This window comes from Miniopterus schreibersii (genome assembly GCF_964146895.1).
Source record: "Miniopterus schreibersii genome assembly, chromosome: 2".
Lineage (NCBI taxonomy): Eukaryota > Metazoa > Chordata > Mammalia > Chiroptera > Miniopteridae > Miniopterus > Miniopterus schreibersii.
This window is the reverse complement of record NC_138102.1, coordinates 72,428,899-72,450,187: the sequence shown is the minus strand read 5'-3', so window position 1 is coordinate 72,450,187 and position 21,289 is coordinate 72,428,899. Positions and strand designations below refer to the sequence as shown.

Below are 21,289 nucleotides of genomic sequence, written 5' to 3'. Positions count from 1 at the left end.
ATCTTCTGCCCATGACCCATGCAGATGAACAAATGAACTACCCTTTGAGAAATGGCCAGGCTTTCTAAACCCCAGAATTTGTTTATGAAAGCTCTGAAAATAGAGGCTTGGAGTTTTGGTACTTTTTCAATCATACTCAGTATAAGAGATACAGTAAGATATTAATTCATTCAATAAATACAGGGTGGGGCAAAAGTAGGTTTATAGTTGTGAGTACACAAAACAGAGTCTATTCTTATATTATTATTTATTCATTATTGTATTATTTTCCATACAAACAGTTGTAAACCTATTTTTCCCCACCCTGTATTTAGTTTCTATAATGTTTCAAGCACTATAGGTCTTGTGGAAAAAGCAATGAGCAAAATAGACAAAAACTGCCCTCATGGAGCGTATTTTGTTGGTGTAGGGAGGGCGATATATTTTTAGGAGGAGAGCGCTATGCTAGTAATTTGGCTTTCAGTGGGAAAGCATTTGTCGCTATGGCTGATTGCAGGCTACCAACGTGATGGCACTGAATAGGAGTTGGGGAGAGGCGCATAATCAACAATCGGGAGTTGAGGAGAGCTAGAAGAGGCAGCCAGCAGGCAAAATCAATGCATCGAATACGCAGCGTGTCAGCTGGTGCCGGGCGCTACGAAGGACACGAAGCAGGGAAGGGCCTGTCACAGGAGGGCGCAGTCATGAGCACGGCGATCAGGGGAGGCGGTGCGGAACCCTAACGTCTGGGTAAAAACCAGAGGCAGTGAGGGAGCAAGCATGCAGATATCTAGGAAGAAAGTTCCTGGTGAAGGGGACAGCAAGTACAAGATTGTGAAGTGAGAAGGTGCCAGGCATGTTTGAGGGAAAACAGTGAAACCAGCGTGGCCGGAGAGCACTGAGCAAGAAAGTGCGCATAGAAGTGGGAGGGACAGATTCGTGGGGAGCCCTGTAGGCCACGGTAGGACTTTGCTTTTTCCCTGAGTGAGATGGGAGACTTTGACAGGTCTTGAGAAGAAGAGTGGTGTGGTCTGACTTAACATTTTAACAAGACCTCCGTGGATTCCCTAATGAGAATGGACTAATTGGAGAAAGGGCTAGAGACTTGGAGCTCGGTTAGGAGCTGACATGAGAATCCAGGTGAGACATGGTTGCGATTTGGAGCACAGCAGTTAGATGTGGTCATATTCTGGACTTATTTTGTGCTAGAGACAACATGGTTTGCTGACAGATTGGATGTACAGTGTGTGACAGGAAGAGAAAAGTCAAAGATGACACCACGGTTTTGGGTTTAGAAGTTGGTTAGACCTGAGGTTTTGTTTCTGTTTTGAGGTCAGACCTGGATTCTGTTCTGCTTCTGTCTCTCACTAGCTGTTTGTTTCCCTCTGGGCTGACCTGTAGTCTTGCCTTAGGACAATAAGGTCAGTGAAGGTGGGAAATGCTCTAATGCTTTACATCATTATATTCCTGGTGGCCAGCACATAGTAGGCACCTAGTAAATATTTGTTGAGTAAATGTTGTTGGACTTTTCTCCATAGTTTAGTTTCCATAACTGTGAGATCTAAATAACAATACTGACTTTACAGATGGCTTTGAAGACTAGAAGAAAAATGATGTGTCCAAAGTGCATCGCACACTCAATAAAGAACAAACGTTAACATATGGAAACTACAATTATTATTGTTCATATTTTATGTCATTGAGAATGATGAAGTAGGAGGGACCACCATGTGAACATCCTGAAGGGAGGCTTCTTCATAGGAAAAATAATGGAGGTTCATTTTCACAGTTTTCATTAAGACTCTTTCATTAAGAACCATCTCCTGAGTAACTAAAAAATAGAGGACTTCCATGTCTTAAACCCATAAAATCCAAACTGCTTTACTTGTGTCACTGCAAAGCAAAAGGATTTGTGCTATCCATAGTGCTAACATAGGACAGAGGCAAGAGAAACATCCCCTAAGAACTCACTTTCTACACATAAATATTACTTACTGTGATGATTGGAGTTTTAAAATGGCACCTACTCAGCTGTTGGAACAAAATGAAAAGACTCCAGAGATGTGAAAAGTAGATGAGCAGAGACCTGAATTTTTTGAGAGACGGTATGCTTGAGTGTCATGGTAGCCAGAAGCTGCCAATGAGCCGCCTAAGCCCCCACTCAGGTGTCTAATGTCTATAATAACATGCCCTAAATGGTGACAGAGCCAGACGTGAATGTATAATGTCATTTATTTTTTTTTGTCTTTAACAATTTAGAAAATTTCTTTAAAGCTCAGAGGTTGAATTTAACTTGGAGTGAGCAAGTGAGAATTCTGTAGAACATCTGTGTTTCTGAAGTTTGTGTTTTTAAGCTGTATATGAATACTCACTAGCCTTTCCAGATAAATGCATTAATTCCACACATTCTGAAGATGAATTCATAGGACCAGTTAATATGAGCATGTCTGGTAATTGAGACTACAGAATTTAAAACTGTCTATAGGAATCTTTTATTTTCTCATCTTATGGCTTGAGCATCAGTTCTGGCTAATGACTGGTAAAGAACAGACTCTTAATTTGCAAGCAGCTCCTAAAGTTGATTGTTTTAAGAAAATACCTTTGCCTTGATTATAGCTCTTTTGTAAGTGAAATTGTATATATATATTTTATAAGTGCATTTGACTTTCACAAGTGTTTTGTTTTTATTTCATATAAAAAAGCTAATGTTAACCAATATTTTCCTGTGAAAATATCTCCAATGAAGGTAAAAAGTGTAACCTCCCCTTCATGACCCTATTAAAGAGTGTTAACTGAGGGTCATAATACATGTTAAAAGAGCAGTTAACTCTTTTTAAGAAAGAAAAATTTTAATGTTCAATGATCTGTATGAAGAACAACGAACATAAAAGTCTAATGCATAAAAGAAATAAAATATTTATTGAGTAAATTTTTATCTGGTAAATAGAGGGTGAAAGAAAAGGAGGGAGAATATGTTTTTTAAAAAGGTAAGATTAAAGTCAGATAATCAAAGAAATAGAAGAGCATAGGGGAAACTGATGAAGAAAAAAATGTAAATAATTCCCTCTACATGGCATTACTCCATAAAACTCTGTTCTTCCTAGACCTTTACCTCATTTTGTTCTAGTTTCCTTTCTCACTCAATAAGCCACACAAAATCCATTAAACCTCGTTCTGACCTAGATATGCTACTCTCCACTTTCTGAGGCCCATTTCTTTCTCTAGCTATGGGTCTAGCTCCAGAGAGGTAGGGTGTCTCTGAGTCATCTTGTTACTGGTGGGGTGTTCTCTATGTCCCCACCAGTTGGCGGCGGAAGTGGGCTTCTTGTGGTGTCATGGAGAAAAGGAATTTTCTGAGACTCACATGGGAGAATGAGTGATGCTTATTTGCGTGGAATTAAGCCCCTGAGTTTCCAAGGCACCATCTCCCTCACACCCGCCAAGGAAAAAGTTCCATTTTGTCTTGACAGAGCTAGAATTAAAGCTAGCATTCAGAGTTTCTGCGCCACATTTGCACAGTATAGTCCAGCATCAGGCTAGCTTAGCTTGTGTTCCCAGCTGCAGTTCATTGCATGTTTGGTCCACATGGCCATGGGCCATGCGGCTTCTAGCGCCACATGGCTATGGAGGGGACACTGGTGAGTGTAAGGAAGCAAGAGCAAAGCCAGAGGGACAAGAGAGAAACAAGAGAGAATTCCTTTGTCTGCAGATTTTAACCTTCTAAGATTTTGCCTGCTTGCAGTGGCTCCACCCTTCTGGCCGTTATCTCTGTTCCCAGGTTTGACTGACAGGCAAGCATCTACCCTGTGTCACCCTGACTGTACTGTGTATGTGTACATTTCCCCTGTGTTGGACCTGTTCCCCCAGTGATCTGTATGGAGTGGTTTGTGGTTCTCTGGGGAGTGTAAAGTTGCAGCTTCCTGGTGAAGTTCCCCAGATGACCATGCTTATAATGTCTTGTCTCCCTTTTGCTTTCTTTCTATTATTAATATTAATAACTAGCTAATTACAGCAGTAACAACCTGAAGTCTATGCCTACTGCTTTCCTCTTCTCCACCCATCTTTCTGATAAAGCACCTGAGCCCTTCACCTCTGATAACATTATCAGTGTCTGCAGAATCTTTTGAGAAAACAGTCTCAAAGGCAAGTGTGTCTAAGGTAAGTCAATTTTACCTCACTTTTGGATCTGTGCAGAGTTTAGCCTGATGATCTGTTTAAGCAAAAGTTATCCTTCTAGGCCTGGCCAGCATGGCTCAGCGATTGAACAGCAACCTATGATCCAGGGATTGCAGTTCTGTTCCTGGTCAGGGCATATGCCCAGGTTTGGGGCTTGATCCCCAGTAGGGGGCAGGCAGGAGGCAGCTGATCAAAGACTCTCATCATTGATGTTTCTATCTCACTCTCTCCCCCTCTACCTTCCTCTCTTTGAAATCAATAAAAAAAAGACATAGTAAAAAAAAAAAATACTCTTATAAAAAAAAGTTACCCTTTTAGGACAGTGTAGTTTAATAGAACTTTCTGCAATGGCAGAAGCGCTCAGTGTCTCTGCTATCCAGTATGGTAGCCAATAGCCACTTAGGACTCCTTAGATGCAAAATAATTAAAATGAAATTAAACATTCAGTTTTTTAGTCACACTACCCACATGTCAGGTACTCAGTGGTTATGTGTGGCTAGTGCCTCAGAATTGGATAGTACGATTTTAGAGGAATCCCAGTTCTTGGGAGAATGGGCCAGTTCTGGTACCCACCATGCTCAGACATGGGCTGAGAGAAGCCCCAGATGTAGTCTCAGAAGAAAGCCACGGTGGATGCAAAGGTACAGAAACTGTTCCTCAGCCGTGTTCCCTGCAGCAGGCTCTCTTGAAGGGAGACTGAAGCAAGGCACGGAGTTAGGCCTGGGTTTAAATGTTGGTCCTACTAATAGTTAGCTATAGGACCATGGGCAGTTATGTAAATTCGCTCAGCCTTTGTTTCTTTATTTGTAAAATGGAGATAATAATACCTACTTCCCTGGGGTGTTGTGAAATTCAATGAGATAATAAATGGGAGGCAGTACAGTGCCTGGCATATCCTAACCACCTGCTTTATATGCCAAAGATTAGATACTGTGGGTCCTATATCAGCCTCAGCCCCCGCTTCTTACAACTGCAGCAAAATACTAATTAGCCTTTTGTACTGAAGTACTAAATAAACAAAAGGATAATTTAGGAATTGTTGCTACATTGCCTATACTTTTCAAATGCATTGTTTTATACAAATATAACTATTCTTACTTAAATGCTCTTTTGAGGAGTGTGTGGGCATGTGCATTTGCGTGTGCATGTGTGTGTATTCACACTCTTATACCAAGCAGGCACAGTCTAGCTAACAGGACATGTGAAAACAAGTCCTTGACCTCTGTTTGTAAACCCAGGCCAGTTGCTGTTTTCATCACTGCCATTCACAGTTGTTGACAATTGAAATCCTGTATGCAAAGTTTGTACTACATTCCTAGATACTACATTCCAGGTTGCAAAGGGAGGAGATATATCTGAAGGAACAGATTATCTGTGCATCTTGGGGGAATTTCTTCTGCCCTCTTTTTTTGCAGTTCCACACATTTTCACCCGCCGAAACACAAATGGGGCTTGGTGCACATGAGGCTCAGCAGGAAAGAATAGCTTATATGAGGGCACATCTACTTAGAGATACCACTAGACCTAGAGGATAGGAGGATCGGACTCCAGTCCAAAAACCTGCCAGGATTAACCAGGTTGAACTTCCAGTTTCACTGAGCTACTCAGCACCATTGCTCAACTTCTTCTGCCCAAAACAGGTCATATGTAATAGAAGGAGGAGGAGTCCAGGAAACCAATACTTACTGGTCATCTCCCTATCGCTCTCTCTCCACTCACCCCACCTCCAAACAATTTTATTTCTGATCCCATTGGTAGGTAAAGCTATAGAGTTGTTTCTTCGCTTTGGAAATAGACCTGGATGTACATTTTGGATAAAACAATAGAATCCCTTTGTTGCCAGCAAAACAGTCCAGAAATCCACAGGAAGGTAAACAGACGAGGAAGTCCCCCCAGGAAACAGTCTTTGTTAGACCCTAGAACATTGTTCACCTCTAAAATAAATTTTGGCAAAAATGTTAATTCAATTACACTAGCAGTTCTTGAAAGTAGTTGGCATTTATTCTGTGAATATATGAAGCACTAGCCAAATATTGTTACTAGCCAAATGACTATATAATAGATACTGATATTTTTGAAAAATTCAGTGATATAGGATATTCAGTAGAACTTTAAAATTTTCTAAAGTTTTTTTTTTTTTTTTTTTTTTTTTAATCCTCACTTGAGGACATTTTTTCCATTGCTTTTCAGAGAGAGTGGAAGGGAGAGAGAGTGCGCGCGAGAGAAACATCAATGTGAGAGAAACACATCGATGGGTTGCCTCCCACATGTGCCCGGACCAGGGCAGGGGATGGAGCCTGCAGCCTAGGTATGTGCCCTTGGCCGGAATCGAACCCAGGGCTCTTCAGTCCATAGGCTGATGCTCTAACCACTGAGCCAAACTGGCTAGGCTAGGGCCTGAAGTTGTTTTTGTATGGGTATCTGGCAAAGGAATAATTATTAGCAACTTGTACTTGAAATTGATTTTCAGACTGCTGAAGAATTATTGACTTTATCATATCCAAATTTGACTTTAGGGAGAGTTTGTGATAAACATTAATGTTTTCAGAATCTTTCCTCTGCAAGGAAGGATGGCAGTCTGGCAAATGTCAGTGCACCTTGAGTTGCCTTAGTTGAATCATGTAGGCAGGCTGTCTTTAGCAAAAGCTTAATTCATCCCTCCCTTCCCCTCTCTTCCCATTTCCTCCCCTCCTTTCTGCTCCCCGCCCCTTTCCTTCCATAATATATTTTAAGATTGCATTTTTAGCATAGATAAATCCATACCAATAAGTTTCACATACTGATGTAAAAACAAAAATTCAAACAAACTAATTTTGAATAATTAATTTAAATCATACTAATATATATTGATGTTCTATTATTACAGGAGTAAATCAAGAGTAAATCAAATGGCCTAATTCTTAATGTTTATTTCCTAGAATTTTGTTTTCCACTCTATGTGTATGTTTTTATCAAAACAGTGATAGCATTTAAATTTTTTTGTTGATTGATTTGAGAGAGAAAGAGAGATGGAGAGAGAGAGGGATTTGTTGTTCCACTCATTTATGGATTTATTGGTTGATTCTTGTGTGCCCTTACCAGGGATTGAACCCTCAAGCTTGGCATATCTGTATGATGCTCTAACCAGCTGAGCTACCCAGCCAGGGCAAGCAGTGATAGTATTTTAAATCATGTGTGAATAAAACCACATGAATGTTCCCACAAGTTCACTTAATCACACATTTTTACCTGTCCCAGATGCTCAAGATTCTAAATTATTGCATATATACTAAGTTGTATTTCAAAGGACTGAATGTTTCAGGAAACATACATCAGCGGACATACCGTAACAAGTCTTAAATCCAGAAGTCACTTATGTTTAAATGGATATCTAATTACAAGAAGTTGTACTGGCACACGTTTTGGGGTTCCTTTCACATTTCATATCTAGTTAAAAAGATGTTGAAATGATTTTTTCCCAGTAAGATGAATGATTAAAAACTTGCTGGCCACACACCATGAAAAAGACATACAGAGCACTGGGATAATTAGGCGTAGTTAGCTGTCTGGAAGAGGCTCTGGAAAGCCTTTTCAAGTGGTCTGCAGGGTGCTCCTCCAGTCACCTCCGTTGTGCAGCTGTGTGGGGTCAGGGGAGCTGGGAGAGGTGACGCCTGGCAGATGTGCAGGTTATGGAGAGGGCTTCAAAGCCAAAGCTTTTGACTTCACAGGTTCCTTGGGAAGAGTTACCTTAAACTTTCATGAGCTGAAAGTTTATCACATAATCCTTTGGCAAGATTTGTGGATGGAACCTATAAGATGTCCTTTTAAGTCTGAGAAAAGTGTACTGTAGTTAGGAGACATGGAGACGTTAATATTGGAAATAACCATATTTAAATCTCATCCATTGTTGTTGTTTTTTAAAAAAAATCCCACTCATTGGTTTTAAAATTTTGCCCCATGACTGAGATGGAAATGGAGGGTTAGAGTGAACAAGACCCTCCATCCACACATCTGCATCAACAAAGTACCACTGTTTTTGTTATTTATTTATTTATTGAAATTCCAAGGAGAATCTCCGTGGTAAGATTGAATTTTGAAACTGGCATAGTCAGTTTCATGCACTGATGAGCAAACTACAGCTCACAAGTTGCATCTCTAGGAGGTGTGGGAAATGTGGCTCAATTAAGACTTTCAGATTCACGTTTCAGCCCCACTTTTTCTACAGCAGAGTGCTAGGCTGTATTCCACAGTTACTGTCCACATAACAGGTTTCTATTTGGATCTTATTCTTTTTTGTTACTCTGTTAAGTGTAGTATGGATTGCTGAGGAAAGAAGACATTAAGTATTAGTACAATTACTGATTGACATTTTTGAATAAAAGAAATGAAGACCTAGAGGGGTAATGTGACTTTTTGATTTAATAGCAAATGAGCTAAGACTGTGATCCAGTTTTTTCCACTCCAAATCCACTCATTTTATATCTCGTTTTAATGAGATAAAGTTATATCTGCAAAGTATGTTAAATATTTTTTAATATATATGCTTTAGTTTTATGAGGTAAATATGAGAAAGTGAAATGAACCAATTTATTAAAATAATAGAAATATACTTAATTTGGATTGAGATTTTTTTCCCTAGGAACCAATTAAAAGTGAACTTTTTGTTTACCTTGTCCCATTTCACTTTGAAACATAATTTGGGTCTTGATTTCCACGGCTTTATCAGAAAGGCAGGTTAACTTAAAAAGCATTCTCTGCTCTCAGCTGTGTCTCTCTCATTGTACACTTAAAAGAAAAAATACACAGAGGTTAGTGTAATAAGAGGGTAACCCACAAACTGTTTCCACATGGTCTGTCTAAATCTTTATCTCTGGTGTTTATAGCTCCTATAATGAAGTTGTATTGATGATAGTTAAAAAATTAAGTGTATTTATTTTTACTTTGAATCAAATTGTTACCCACATTAATATATAGCATATGTTTAAAAATGAAGAAAACTACTAGAGAACTTGGTGAGGCTTTAATTTGAACTCAAATGGTTTCAATTATAGAGTGGAACAGCAAGTCGAGATGGAGTATACTGTGCATCAGATAGTTCTTTGCAAAAGTGTGAGGTTTCTATTAGTCTGGAAAAAATACTGACACATTACCCTAGCCATCAAAAAGGATGGAACTGACATGTAAGTATTCTGCAGGTAAAAAGCCATTCTCACCCTGCCACTCGGGGATATGAGTCAGCAATATAGGGCTGTTTTAAGAAAGGTGAACATGACCTGGGATTGCATTAACTAGAGTGTAACACTCAAGAACCAGGAAATAACCCATGTGCTGTGCTCAACATCAAAAGGCCCATGTTAGAGTCTAATTTTCATCTCCATATTTTAAACACAATATTAGGAAGTTGGAGATGAGCCAGAGAACAGAAAATGAAAAGGATTTGAAAGTACAAAAACTTACCTATGCTAAAAACTGAAAGAAAGTGGAATTCTTTGTAACCAAGAAGGGACAGTGAAGAGTAGTTTTGAGTGGATATCCATTTATAGCAGAATTGGGACTGACAGGTGCCTCTTATCCTAAATCTATCTTTTTAAGGTGAAGTTCTTAGCAATGATGCCGGAACTGGTTATTCTTGTATCACGTCTGAAATCTAGCACCTGCTCACAGAAAATACAAGAGTATGAGGGCATCGTGTCTGATTGGGTTAATTCTCAAAGTAACTCCAAAGCCGAAGGTGAGCCAAAACTAGGAGAAAGATTGGGCAGGCATACGCCAGAGGTCATAAGAAGGGAAGGCTTGTCTCTCCTATTTGTTCACACTGAGGGCTGGGCTAGGTACTCTGGAGAAAGATAGAGGAGCTCATGCTCAAGAGCCTGCCAATAGAGCTGGCTCAGTAATGAAGGATATGTGGGAGTTTGCCCGGTAGACAGGTAGTGGGAGAGCAGAGTAAAGATGAAGTACCAGGTGTGAATGGAATGCTGGGTGGAGCACCAAGTTTGAACAAAGGGCAGAGATTAAAATTGGATGATTAGGTGGGTGTTGAAATATGAAGACCTTTTTATCAAGTATAGAAACTTAATTGTCATTCCATTGTCAACAGTGAGCTATTTTGCTTGAGGCTTTTGATCAGATACGTGTCTTGTAAAAATCTTCTGAGGTCAATTCATAGGTTGAACTTGCCCAGGTTGGGGTTGGGGGAGAGAGTGGCCTGAGTAGATTCATGGTAACTAGTGAGGACTGGCAGGAGACAGGTCTGTCACAGGGAGTGCCCATGGAGATAGGAACAGATGGGGTGGGAGGAAACATAAAGAATTTAGGAGGCAGAGTCAATATGTTTTGGTGAGTCATGTGGCATAGTGCTATCAAGAGTGATCAGTGAGCCCTAGCCAGTTTTGCTCAGTGGTTAGAGCGTTCGTTGTTGGACTGAAGGGTTCCGGGTTCAGTTCCAGCCAAGGGCACATACTTTGGTTGCAGGCTCTCCCCAGCCCCGGTCAGGGTGTGTGCAGGAGGCAACCAGTTGATGTGTCTCTTTTACATCAATGTTTCTTTCTCTCTTTCTCTCCCCCAGTCTCTCTCTCCCACTCTCTCTGAAATATCAGGTAAGGATTAAAAAAAAAAAAAGAGTGATCAGTGAACCTAAGGATGCTTCAAAGTGGTATCATAGATTGAGAAGAGAATTGGTGGTATTAGTATCCTATCGCTGCAGTAACAAATTACCACAAATTTAGTTGCTTAATACAGAATTATCTTACAATTCCAGAGGTCAGAAATCTGAAACAGGTTTAATGGGGCTGAAATCAAGGCATCAACATGGCTGCACCCCTTCCAGACACTCTAGGACAGAAGTTGCCTCTTCCAGCTCCTAGAGGCTATTTGCATTCTTTGCTTCATGGCCCCCTTCCGTCTTCAAAACCAGCAATGGCCAGTCAAGTCGTTAATACATTGAGTCACTCTAACACTGTCTCTTCTGCAGCCCTTACAAAGCACCTTTGTGAGTACATTGAGCCCACTTGGGTAATCACAAAATCCTTAATCAAATTACATCTGCATAATCTCTTTTGCCAGATAAAGTGACATAATCAAAGGTTCTGGGAGTTAGGATGTAGACATCTTTGGGGCACCATCATTCAGCCTCTCAGTTGGGATGGAGAAAAGTAAACTCATTTTATACACATGAGGTTGGTAACAAACTGGGGACAGTGGGTATGTGATTCTTATCTGGAGATAGAGATTTTGGTGATATAAGACTTTGATTTATTTTAGTGTTGAAGCCGTCAATGATAGTGAGATCTGAAATGACATGAGATGAGATGGGGACTGCATATGGAGGCCTGAGGAATACTGAAGCATAGGGCAAATGGAGAAAAGAGGGTCTGCGAAGATGAGGGAGCATCCGAAAAGTAGGAGGAAAACCGAGTGGACTTGTCAAATCTAAGAAAGGCACATTCTAAAAGAGGGATGGATCAACACAGAGAGCAGGAAAAAAGTAGCTGTTAGATTTCTGTACTAGGACAGTACTGGGTATGTCAACTTCTTTACTTTACATGGCCTTAAAATAAACTATAACTCTTATATTCAGAATGAACTAGACATTTGTCATTTCATTGCTTTTGAAATTGTACCCTGAATAACAGGTTTATTTTGAAAGTCTAGTTTTCAAAAAGTATATTAACAATGGTTAGAGTATGGCCTTTTGTACCATCCTAACCTAATGTCAGTATCTCATGTTCAAGCCCATAATCTCTGCTCTGTTTAATATTCTGTTCTGAGCAAACCTTCTGTGTGGTTCTGACAGGACTGTTGACCCTGCTGCGCATAACGGGCCACACATACATTTAAAGCGCTGCATTATGACTGTCTCCCGAGCTTATACATTTTCAGTGAAATGTTAGAATACAGGTTAACATTTTGGGCTTTAAGAGAATGAAAATATGAAGAGAATGAGTGTGTGTGTGTGTGTGTGTGTGTGTGTGTGTGTGTGTAATACTTGCTTCCAAACCAACAATCTAATGAAACCAACAATTCCATCCTGACTTCTTTACTCATTCCACCTCCATGCCTTAAATTGACAGTTTTAGCTGCTTTTTGGCTTCTGCAATATCTGTTACTGTCAGCTTCCTAGCTGGCGGAAGGTAATTAGAGTTTCTCAGTCTGGAGCCTGAGCCCATTTCATGCTGCCATGATTCTGGCTGCGGGATGATAGTGGGGCTGGCATGGCTACTGCCCTGCTGATTTCAGATTCTAACTTTTCATTCTGTGCACATACAGTAACATTTTAAGGAAAACGGCTACCCCTAAGTCTTCAGCCTGCTTTTGCTTTCGCATTCTGGATTTTCGTGTGTTTGTACACCAAAGCATTGCAAGTGTGTAAGGACTTGTGCTTGGGTGTAATTGGAATACAAAGGTTCATAAGACATGACCCTTACCCTCAAAAAAGTTCCTACTCTAAAAGGAGGGGTAGTGCCATTGCACGGACACCTGCAAAACCGGTTAACCATGATGAGTGCTGTAGGACAGAGAAGGAGAGAGGTTTCTGATTGTGAGGAGAATCATATAAGCTGTTCTTATATGAGTTAATATTTAAATTTGGTTTTGATGAGCGGATAGAGTATTTAGAGCGGAGAGGAAGTTTGGGCCCATAGCGTGCCAAACACAGACACAAAATTAGCAGCGGTCAAGAGATAGGAAATTGTGTAAGTACATAGAAGACTAAGTGACAAGCAGTGGAGTGGTAGGATGAATGTGGAAAGGAATACTGTCATAGTCTAAAAGGCACCTAATGCTATAGCGAGGAAAATACTGTTGACAGATTTCTTCTTCAGTTTTTTATCTTTTTCTTATTCTTTACAGTCCTGAAATAAATTCTGCTTGGCTATGCATATTATTATTTAAATTGCATTGTATTTGTCAGTAGTTAAGTTCAGGATTTTTGCATCAACATTCCTAAGTGAGTTTGCTCTATAGTCTGTCAGGTTTTGATATCTATGTTACTATTGCTTTGTAAAAATAACTTGAAAACTAACCTTCTCTTTTTTCCCTTATGCTTTGGAAGAGTTTCAATGGTATATTGGGGATATCTGTTATTTTAAATGTTTGGCAATTTGTGCGGCAAAACCATCGGGGCCATGTGTGTGTGTGCATGCGTGTGTGTGTTTGTGTGTGTCCAGTTTTGATGGTTTAACAGCTTAATAATTGGTAATTGGTCTGATCAGATCTTTGCTCTCTTCTGGAGACACTTTGATATACCAGTAATATGTTCCATCAAATTACCTTTTTAATTCAAATTTTGAAATTTATTTGCACAGAGTTGAGCAAAGACATTTGTTGTGATTTTTCAAAAGTCCTGTATATTTGTGCTATTTGCCTCTTACTGTTTCTTACTCTGTATAATTGTATCAAGCTCCTTCCTCATCCCCTTTGATTTGTTTAGCTAACAGTTTATATATTAGCATTTTGATTTATTTATTATCTACTTTTTTTCCTTCCAAATAATTTATACTTATGCATATTATTTATTTTTCTGTTGTCTATAGTTTTTGCTTCCTTTAATTTCCAAACTTGAATGCTTAATTTATTTTTTATTCTTTCTTGTTTATTAATAAACTATTTAAGTCTATGAATTTTCCTTTGAGTACTAATTTAGCTATCCTATGTGGTTTTTTTTAATACAATTGTTTTCTAGAAGTGTTCCTTTTCTTAACCCCAAAATTATGAGAGTTTTAATATTCTTAGAAGATAGGGCATATATTTTCTAGTTCTATTAATAATTGAGTTATATTACATTGTGATAAGAGAATGTTTTCTATATTTTACTATTAGGGGAATGTGTTGATGTTTTACATGTGGAATAATACATTGTCAGATTTTGTGCCTGTTTGATGGATACTGGAAAAGAAGGTATTTTCTCTATTTCCAGGGTGCAGATATGATACATACTAAGTAGATCTGCCATTTAATTATGGTATTCAAATATTCTGTTTTATTATGTATTTTTTGTCCACTTGATTTATCACAGATGGAAGGAGATAATTTTCTGCTCTTAATCAGTTTCTATGTTTTCTCCTTGTGTCCCCTACTGACATTTTGGTAGGACCATTTTTCACCAACAATGGCTGTCATGTGCATTGCAGGATGTTTAGCATCCCTGACTTCTACATAGTAAAGGCCAGTTGAGTCCTCCAGTTTATTTTTACAGCCCAAATCACCTATTAGGGTACTAGAGACAGTGCCATTTGCAATTTAGAACCACTTATGGTTGGGAAATATGTTTTCTAAATTTTTTAAATTTAGTATTCAGTTATGGTTTACATTCAGTATTATTCTCTATTAGTTTCAGAGGTACAGCAAAGTGGTTAGAAAATCGTGTACTTTACAGAGTGTTCCCCCTGTTGCTTCAAGTACCCACCTGGCCACATACCTATTTATCTCAATGTTATTGACTGTATTCCCTTTGCTTTAATCTACATCACTGTGGCCATTCTGCAATTACCAATTTATACTGCTTAATTCCTTCACCTTTTTCACCCAGTCCCCCAACCTCCCTCCCCTCTGACAGCTGTCAGTTCTCTGTGTCTATGAGTCTGTTTCAATTTTCTTTGCTTATGTTGTTCGTTAGATTCCACATATAAGTGAAATCGTATCATATTTGTCTTTTTTCTTGACTGCTTTATTTCACTTATCACAATAATGTCTAGATCCATCCATGCTGTTCATTTGTTTGGGACTCTCTGTTCTTCCTGGACAGGTGTGTCTTTTTCTTTCACCTGGTTAGGAAAGTTTTTAGGCATTATTTCTTCAAATAGGTTCTTAATCCCTTGCTCTCTCTCTTCTCTTTCTGTTATTCCTACAATGTGGGTGTTGTTATGCTTGATGTTGTCTCAGAGGCCCCTTTTCCCCTCATTTTTAAAAATTCCTTTTTCTTTTTGTTGCTGTTTTGATATTTTCTGTTATCTTGTCTTCTAAATTACTGATTCAGTCTTTTGTTTCATCTAACCTCCTGTTAATTCCTTCTAGTGTATTCTTTATTTTAGACATTGTAGTCTTCATTTCTAACAGTTTCTTTTTTATGGTTTATATGTCCTTTTTAATGCTTACTACTTCTTGTTTAAGTTCTCACTGAGATTACACATTCTTCCCCTAAGTTTTCTGAGCATTCTTATTATCATGGTTTTGAACTCTGCCTCTGGTAACTCAGTTGCGTCCATTTTAATTAATTCTTTCTTTGGGAATACCTCTTGTCATTTCATTTGGGGCCTGGTTCTTTGACTCTCCATTTTGTCTGCTTTGTTTTTTGTCTCTGTATTTTAGGTAGATCTGCTATGACTTTCAAACTTATTTTGAAGGTTTTACGTTTTAGATGTCTTGTGGGGCTCAATGGCACAATCTTCCAGATCGTCTGAGTGAGGTCCTCCAGAAATGTCTCTTTTGTGGGTTATGTGAGCACTCCCATTGCAGTTGAATCTTGAATGCTGTTGGCTTATTTGCAAGTGGAGTTAAACCTCAGGCCCGCTGACTATGAAGATCAACCCTGACCACAGTGTATGAGCCACTGCTCAGGGGCTGCTGCCCAGAGTGGAGTTGTACCCAGCAGGATCTTGTGCCTGTTGGGATCTTCCTTTGGGCATGCTGTTTGGTTGGCTAGTTGGGTTGTGCTCTGGTGTAGTCTGAAGCCCACCACCTGTTGCTTTGGTTCTGGGTCTATTTGGGAGGGGTTCCAGTGGAATTTGATATTAGATGCTGCCTTTAACCAGCCTTGAGCTACCTGTCTGGAGCTACCAAGCAATCTACTGTTTGTGGCTGCCTCTACTGTGCCTGGGTGTATAGGGGAAGAACCAAGCTGTGTACAAAGGTCAGCTTTCTCTAGCTATGTACCCAAGGGCAGATCAGTAAGAGGCACAGGACACCCCAAGACTTGCCTCCACCTGTTGACTGTTCTTCCACCCCCTGAGGCTCCCTGGTCTTCCTTGAGAGCCTTCTGAAGAAAGTCTGTAGCATGAGACCTGGCTGGCCTCAACCTGCTGTCTCTTCCACAAGGTGCAAACTTGATAGGATGAGGTGTCCAAGGTTGGGAGGATGGGTCTCCTACTTGGAGGCAGTATAATCAGTCACTCAGTGGTGGAAAAGTAGCCTCTAAACCAGAGCCATACCACTCAGTCTCTGCCCAAGTCTCAGATCCTAGCTCCCCCAGAAAGCATACACCACAGTTTCAGGCTGGATGGAACCAGTTGATCCTTTTGCAGGATGCATGCTCAGTAGGGCAAGGGGCCATTGGATGTCAGAAGGACAGGATGAATGGGCCTCCCACTGGGGGACAGGAGCTGGCAGAGCACAGCAGAGGGGAAAATGGCCCCCACTCCCACTCTAGAGCTGCACATCTCAGTGCCTTTCCAAGTCTTCGACAAGAGCTTCCCAAGAAAATGTGCACCAAAGGTCCTGACTGTGCACAGCCAGCCCACCCTTCTGCAGGACTTGGGCTCAGCAGGGCCGGACCACCAGGAGTCAGAAGGACAGGACAAGTAGGTCTCCCATTAAGGGAAGGATGCCGGCAGCACAGAGGGTGTGAGAATGGTGCCTACTCCAGAGCTAAACAAATCAATGTGTCTCTTGAGTCCCCACCAAGGGCTTCTCAAGAAAAAGAGCTCACCAAAGGTCCTGGTTGGGTGCAGCCAACAGACCTTTTTGCAGGACTTGAGCTTGGCAGGGTGGTGCTACCAGTAGTTGGAGGAATGGGCTAGTGCACTCCCTAGACTGGTTCTGTAAGAATAGGACCGTTCTACCCTGGGAACATGGCATCTGTGGGCAGTATAGATTAGAGACTCAGCACAGGGACCTCAGTGGCTGACCCTACAGATCCTTCCTTGATGCCACAGCACCCAGATTTTCTCTGCATGACTCTAGTATGTCCTAAGTTGCCTTCCCTCTACCAGGTGAGTGTCCAAGAACAAGATCTTATGTGCTGGCCTTTTGATAGAGCTCCTGGGTTTCTAGAAAACTTCCTCTCTCCCACTTGCACAGAATCCCCACTGATTTTCATCACCAAATGCTATGCAGGCTCCTCTTCCTGACTCTAGTGCTCTGGATTGGGGATCTTGGTGTGGGGTTGAGATCCATTGCTCCTCAGGGACCTTTGCAGCGAAGATTTACCCCCGTATTCTCAACTGCCACATGTGGGTGCGGGGCCAGCCCTTTTCACGTCTCTGCCCTTCTTACCAGATCCTTGACAGGTCCTTGGTTATAATACTTCTGTTCAGCAAGCCTTCAATTGGTTATTCAGGTTAATTCATCTGTAATTTAGTTGTAAGTATGGTTTGGTGCTGAGAGGAGGTGAGTGTAGCTTCCATCTACTCTGCAGCCATCTTGGGATTCTTATCTTAAGCTTTTTTACTTCTTTATATGACAGTTCTATATGCCTTGTGAGATGATTTAATATGTTTTTAAAAATTGTTTTTTTTATTGTATATGAAAGAAATAGTTTTTTTCCCCCTCTCTGGGAATTGGATGAAAGCAATGAAATAGTGATGCCAAAAGGAGCCATTAGAAATCTAAAATTGCTTGGCTCAAACTCACACCCTTCCAATATTGTGCTCTGTGTTTGTGTTTAAGAGACTGCAAGGTCTACCAAATAAACTAACTCTTCCAATAGACTTAAAATAAATCTATATATCATATTTCAACGGAGTCCTAACTTTTATTACCATCTGCTGCAATTAATCTCTTAAAGGGCAAGCTATATTAAACTGACAAGTTCTTGAATGTAAATATTACATACTAAGTAACATATATACATGTAACCTAAAACTTCTCAAGATTCTAAAATAAGTTCTTAAAGGCCCCAACAAATTTCATATAATACAAAAAACACCAGAGTTTCATTGAGAGAAGGTAGAACCTTACCTATAAAAATAAACTCTGAAGTTCTTTGAACTCAAGATAATTTTATGCAAACAGTGTGGAAGGAGTATAACAATTTTAAAGCAACTTTTTTCTAGCTTATCAGAATTTGAAAGAATCCCCCCAAATGTGTATATAAGAAACAGCTTAGCTGAGGCTAACACATATTGACATCAAAGTCTTTTGTAAGGTGGTTGAAAATGACTTTCACTGCTATAGAAAGGAGAGTAAGTGTGTATTTTTAGGTACTCACCTGAGCATACAGGAACTGTTCTCAGTGCAGCTGCTATTCTGGTCAGCACTTGAAAATATCTCACAGCGAAGCTGCTCCAAATCTACCACTACTGAAAATTGAGTTATATGTACCATGCCTGCAAATGCTCGTAACATTACTTGTTGGTGCTAAAAGGGTTCATTATTGTTTACAAAAACAAAAAAGCTGAAGGTCAGTTAACCAAGCACGCACAGATTGCTAATTTGTAGAGAATTAGAATATGATAAAAATCTGCTTAACATAAAAATTAATGCAGAACACCCTTTAATCTCCTGCTAAAACACCCTTTAGCAGGAGATTTAGGATTCTGTGTATCTCAAGGAAATGTATATCCTAGGTTATGTCTAGATGCCACAGATTTAGAAGCAGCCCACTGATTCGTTTTTTCACTCTGAACCTGGATGTAGATTTTTCAGGTCTCCCCTCATTTAAAAGGCCCAACTACCAGTAAATTGCTTCTGGCTGTTCCCTCCTACACACACCCACCCCTGCCCTCTGTGCAGGTTGAATTGATGGCCATCTCAGAGAACCCCTTGAAGCTACTTATCCTTACTCTATGGCTGCTTTGAGTGAGGCTGCCTTGTTCCCAGCTTCCCATCCCTCTATCTGCAGTAAGATAAGGGCTTCTTTGAATTTGAATACATTTAAATTCTTCCTTTCCCATGAAGATCTGTAATGTTTTTGCATCTTTTGTTTTTTGGCTCATTTGCAGATCTCAGGTTCTTTGCAACTTCTCCCCTTTAAGCTTCCTCTTAGTTTTCTTTCTCAGGAGCAAGCCTAACTGTGTCTCTGAGAACATCTGTGCTCCTGTTCCCATGTTCATCCACCCCTTGTAGTTTATGAAGAGATCAGGAACATAAACACCCATGGTCAGAGGTCAGCAGGAAGTTCCCCACATAACATCGACTCTCTTGTGAAAATAGTCTAAATGCATCTGCTGGATACTGGAGGCTGAAATGCTTTTGGTTTTTGCTGCGTTTGCAAATTGTGCTGTATACCGCTCAGCTTCAGTTCACAGCGTTAGTCATCTCCATAGAATCCTAGGGCTGGAAGAGAAGGAAGGGGGATATTAAAAATTACCTAATAGAATGGCTTTGTGATGCATGAATCTCTCCTCAATATTTCCAATCAAGTTGATGATTAAGTTTCTGTTTGAACACCTCCAGGTACAGGGAACTCACTCCTAACACCGCCTGAGGATAGAAAATCCTACATTTTATCAAGCCATTATTCTCTGTTACTTTAACCCATTATGGAGTTTATATTTAGTGAGTGCTTAATAGGTAGGTCCCAGACACTATTATATACACTTTTAGTCTTCAAAAAACCCAATGACATAGCTAATATTAACAACCTGACTTTATGGAAGAGGACACCAAGTCATGGAAAGGTTAAGGAGCTGATCCAAGCTGAAAAACTAGAAAAATAGGAAGGAACTAGAATTTCTATCTAGGTCATAGGGTTTCTGGTTCCATGCTCTTAATTAACCCTGTAATACTCAATAAATCTAGTATGAGGTCTAGAATAGATACAAAGTTAGTAAGTCTTCCAGTTATAAAGTTTTATAAATCACTGTGGGGAGGAGATGGGATGTGGAATCAAGTCAGATAATTGGTTATATTTGGCTTTCTTGTCAATTCATTCACTCGTTCACTCATTCATTCAACAAAGGCACCTACCAGAGCAGTCTTATAGATGCTGCAGATAGAGCCGTGAAGAGACATACCACCGTGCTCTCATGGAGCTTCCATTCTAGAGCAGGGGGCATGTATAAGTAGGCAGCGAACAAGAAAGTGTCAGTTAATGGTCAGAGGGAAGTAAAGCCAGGTGATTTGATTATGACTGCTGAGCGATTCTACTTTGATAAGACTTTTTGAGGCGGTAACATTTGAACTAAGAACAAATACTTTTTATTTTATTCATTATTATTGAGGATTGGAAATAAGTTTTCAAATAATATCAAAAATTTTAGAAACAAAATAAAACCCTCCTACAACACAAATATATTTTTTTTCTAATTTACCTCTTCTCCTTTATCCAGAATACAGTTGAATTTGAGTTAGCTCTCAGTTGAGATAATTTTATTGATACTTCCAGGATGCACTTAAATCTTCCCCAACCAGAAGAAAAGCCAACTGGTCTTATCTACCTTGATGCATCCTGTGATTTTGATGACCCCTTAGAGTTCTTCCCAAATTGCGTTTAGGTCTGTACAGCTTGCTTGTATCAGAAGCCAGATGGTTTCAAAAGGCTGCCACGTGCAGTCAGATAAACTAAGCAAAACTGGTTTTGTTGCGTTTTTTCCCTTCCTCTCTTTAATTATATATTACATGCACATTTGATTGGATTGCTCACAGAATCAATCAAGTGTCTGGTTCCTATTTTCCTTTCTCTATCATTTCCATTTTAAACAGCTCTTTGCTCTGGTAATTACAGTAGCTGTGACTTTAAGGATTAAGATTTTACTCTGGAAGGACTATCAATTAGGAAAGGGACATGGAAGCTGAGTTGTCAATTGCTAGAGAATGCCAAGAATGTGAAAAATCATCTAGGAATACTATAAATGTTTGAGCTTTCTGTCTGGAATACTCCTCCTTACATAGCTTACTTGGTTTTTAAAAATAATCCTACTTACCTTTGAAGGTTTAGCTAACACAGACACCATTTCCTCTTCTCACACTGTCCTGACACCCCCTTTATTTTTTTAATCTCTGTGTATCCTCCAGGCCGCCCTTGCCCTCCTTCCTACGCAGCTGTGTCCTGGATGCTGCGAGCTGGCAGAAGGCCTCTAGTGCTTTATGACACGGACGTACTTACGTACATACAACTCTGGGCTACCCTCACTGAGACCCTTGAGGTAGGGACTAGGAAGTATGCCATTTTTCTTGTTTATTTTATGATTATTTTTTAGATGAAATTTGCATAATGAAAAATTAACCATTTTAAAGTGAACAATTCAATGACATTTAATACATTTACAATGTTGTACAACCA

The 21,289-nt window shown here is 39.9% G+C and overlaps 1 protein-coding gene across 5 annotated transcripts in view; it reads left to right on the top strand.

The window, feature by feature from the left end:
• Window positions 1-21,289, top strand: part of ENOX1 (ecto-NOX disulfide-thiol exchanger 1) — a 540,681-nt gene that overhangs the window by 153,495 nt on the left and 365,897 nt on the right. The window contains exon 1 of one of the 5 annotated variants that reach the window (XM_081130693.1): window positions 21,022-21,152. The exons of the other annotated variants lie outside the window; for them this stretch is intronic. The gene's annotated coding sequence lies outside the window, so the exon portion shown is untranslated. Of the gene's footprint in view, window positions 1-21,021; window positions 21,153-21,289 lie in introns of those variants that run through there. 5 annotated transcript variants of the gene reach the window in all.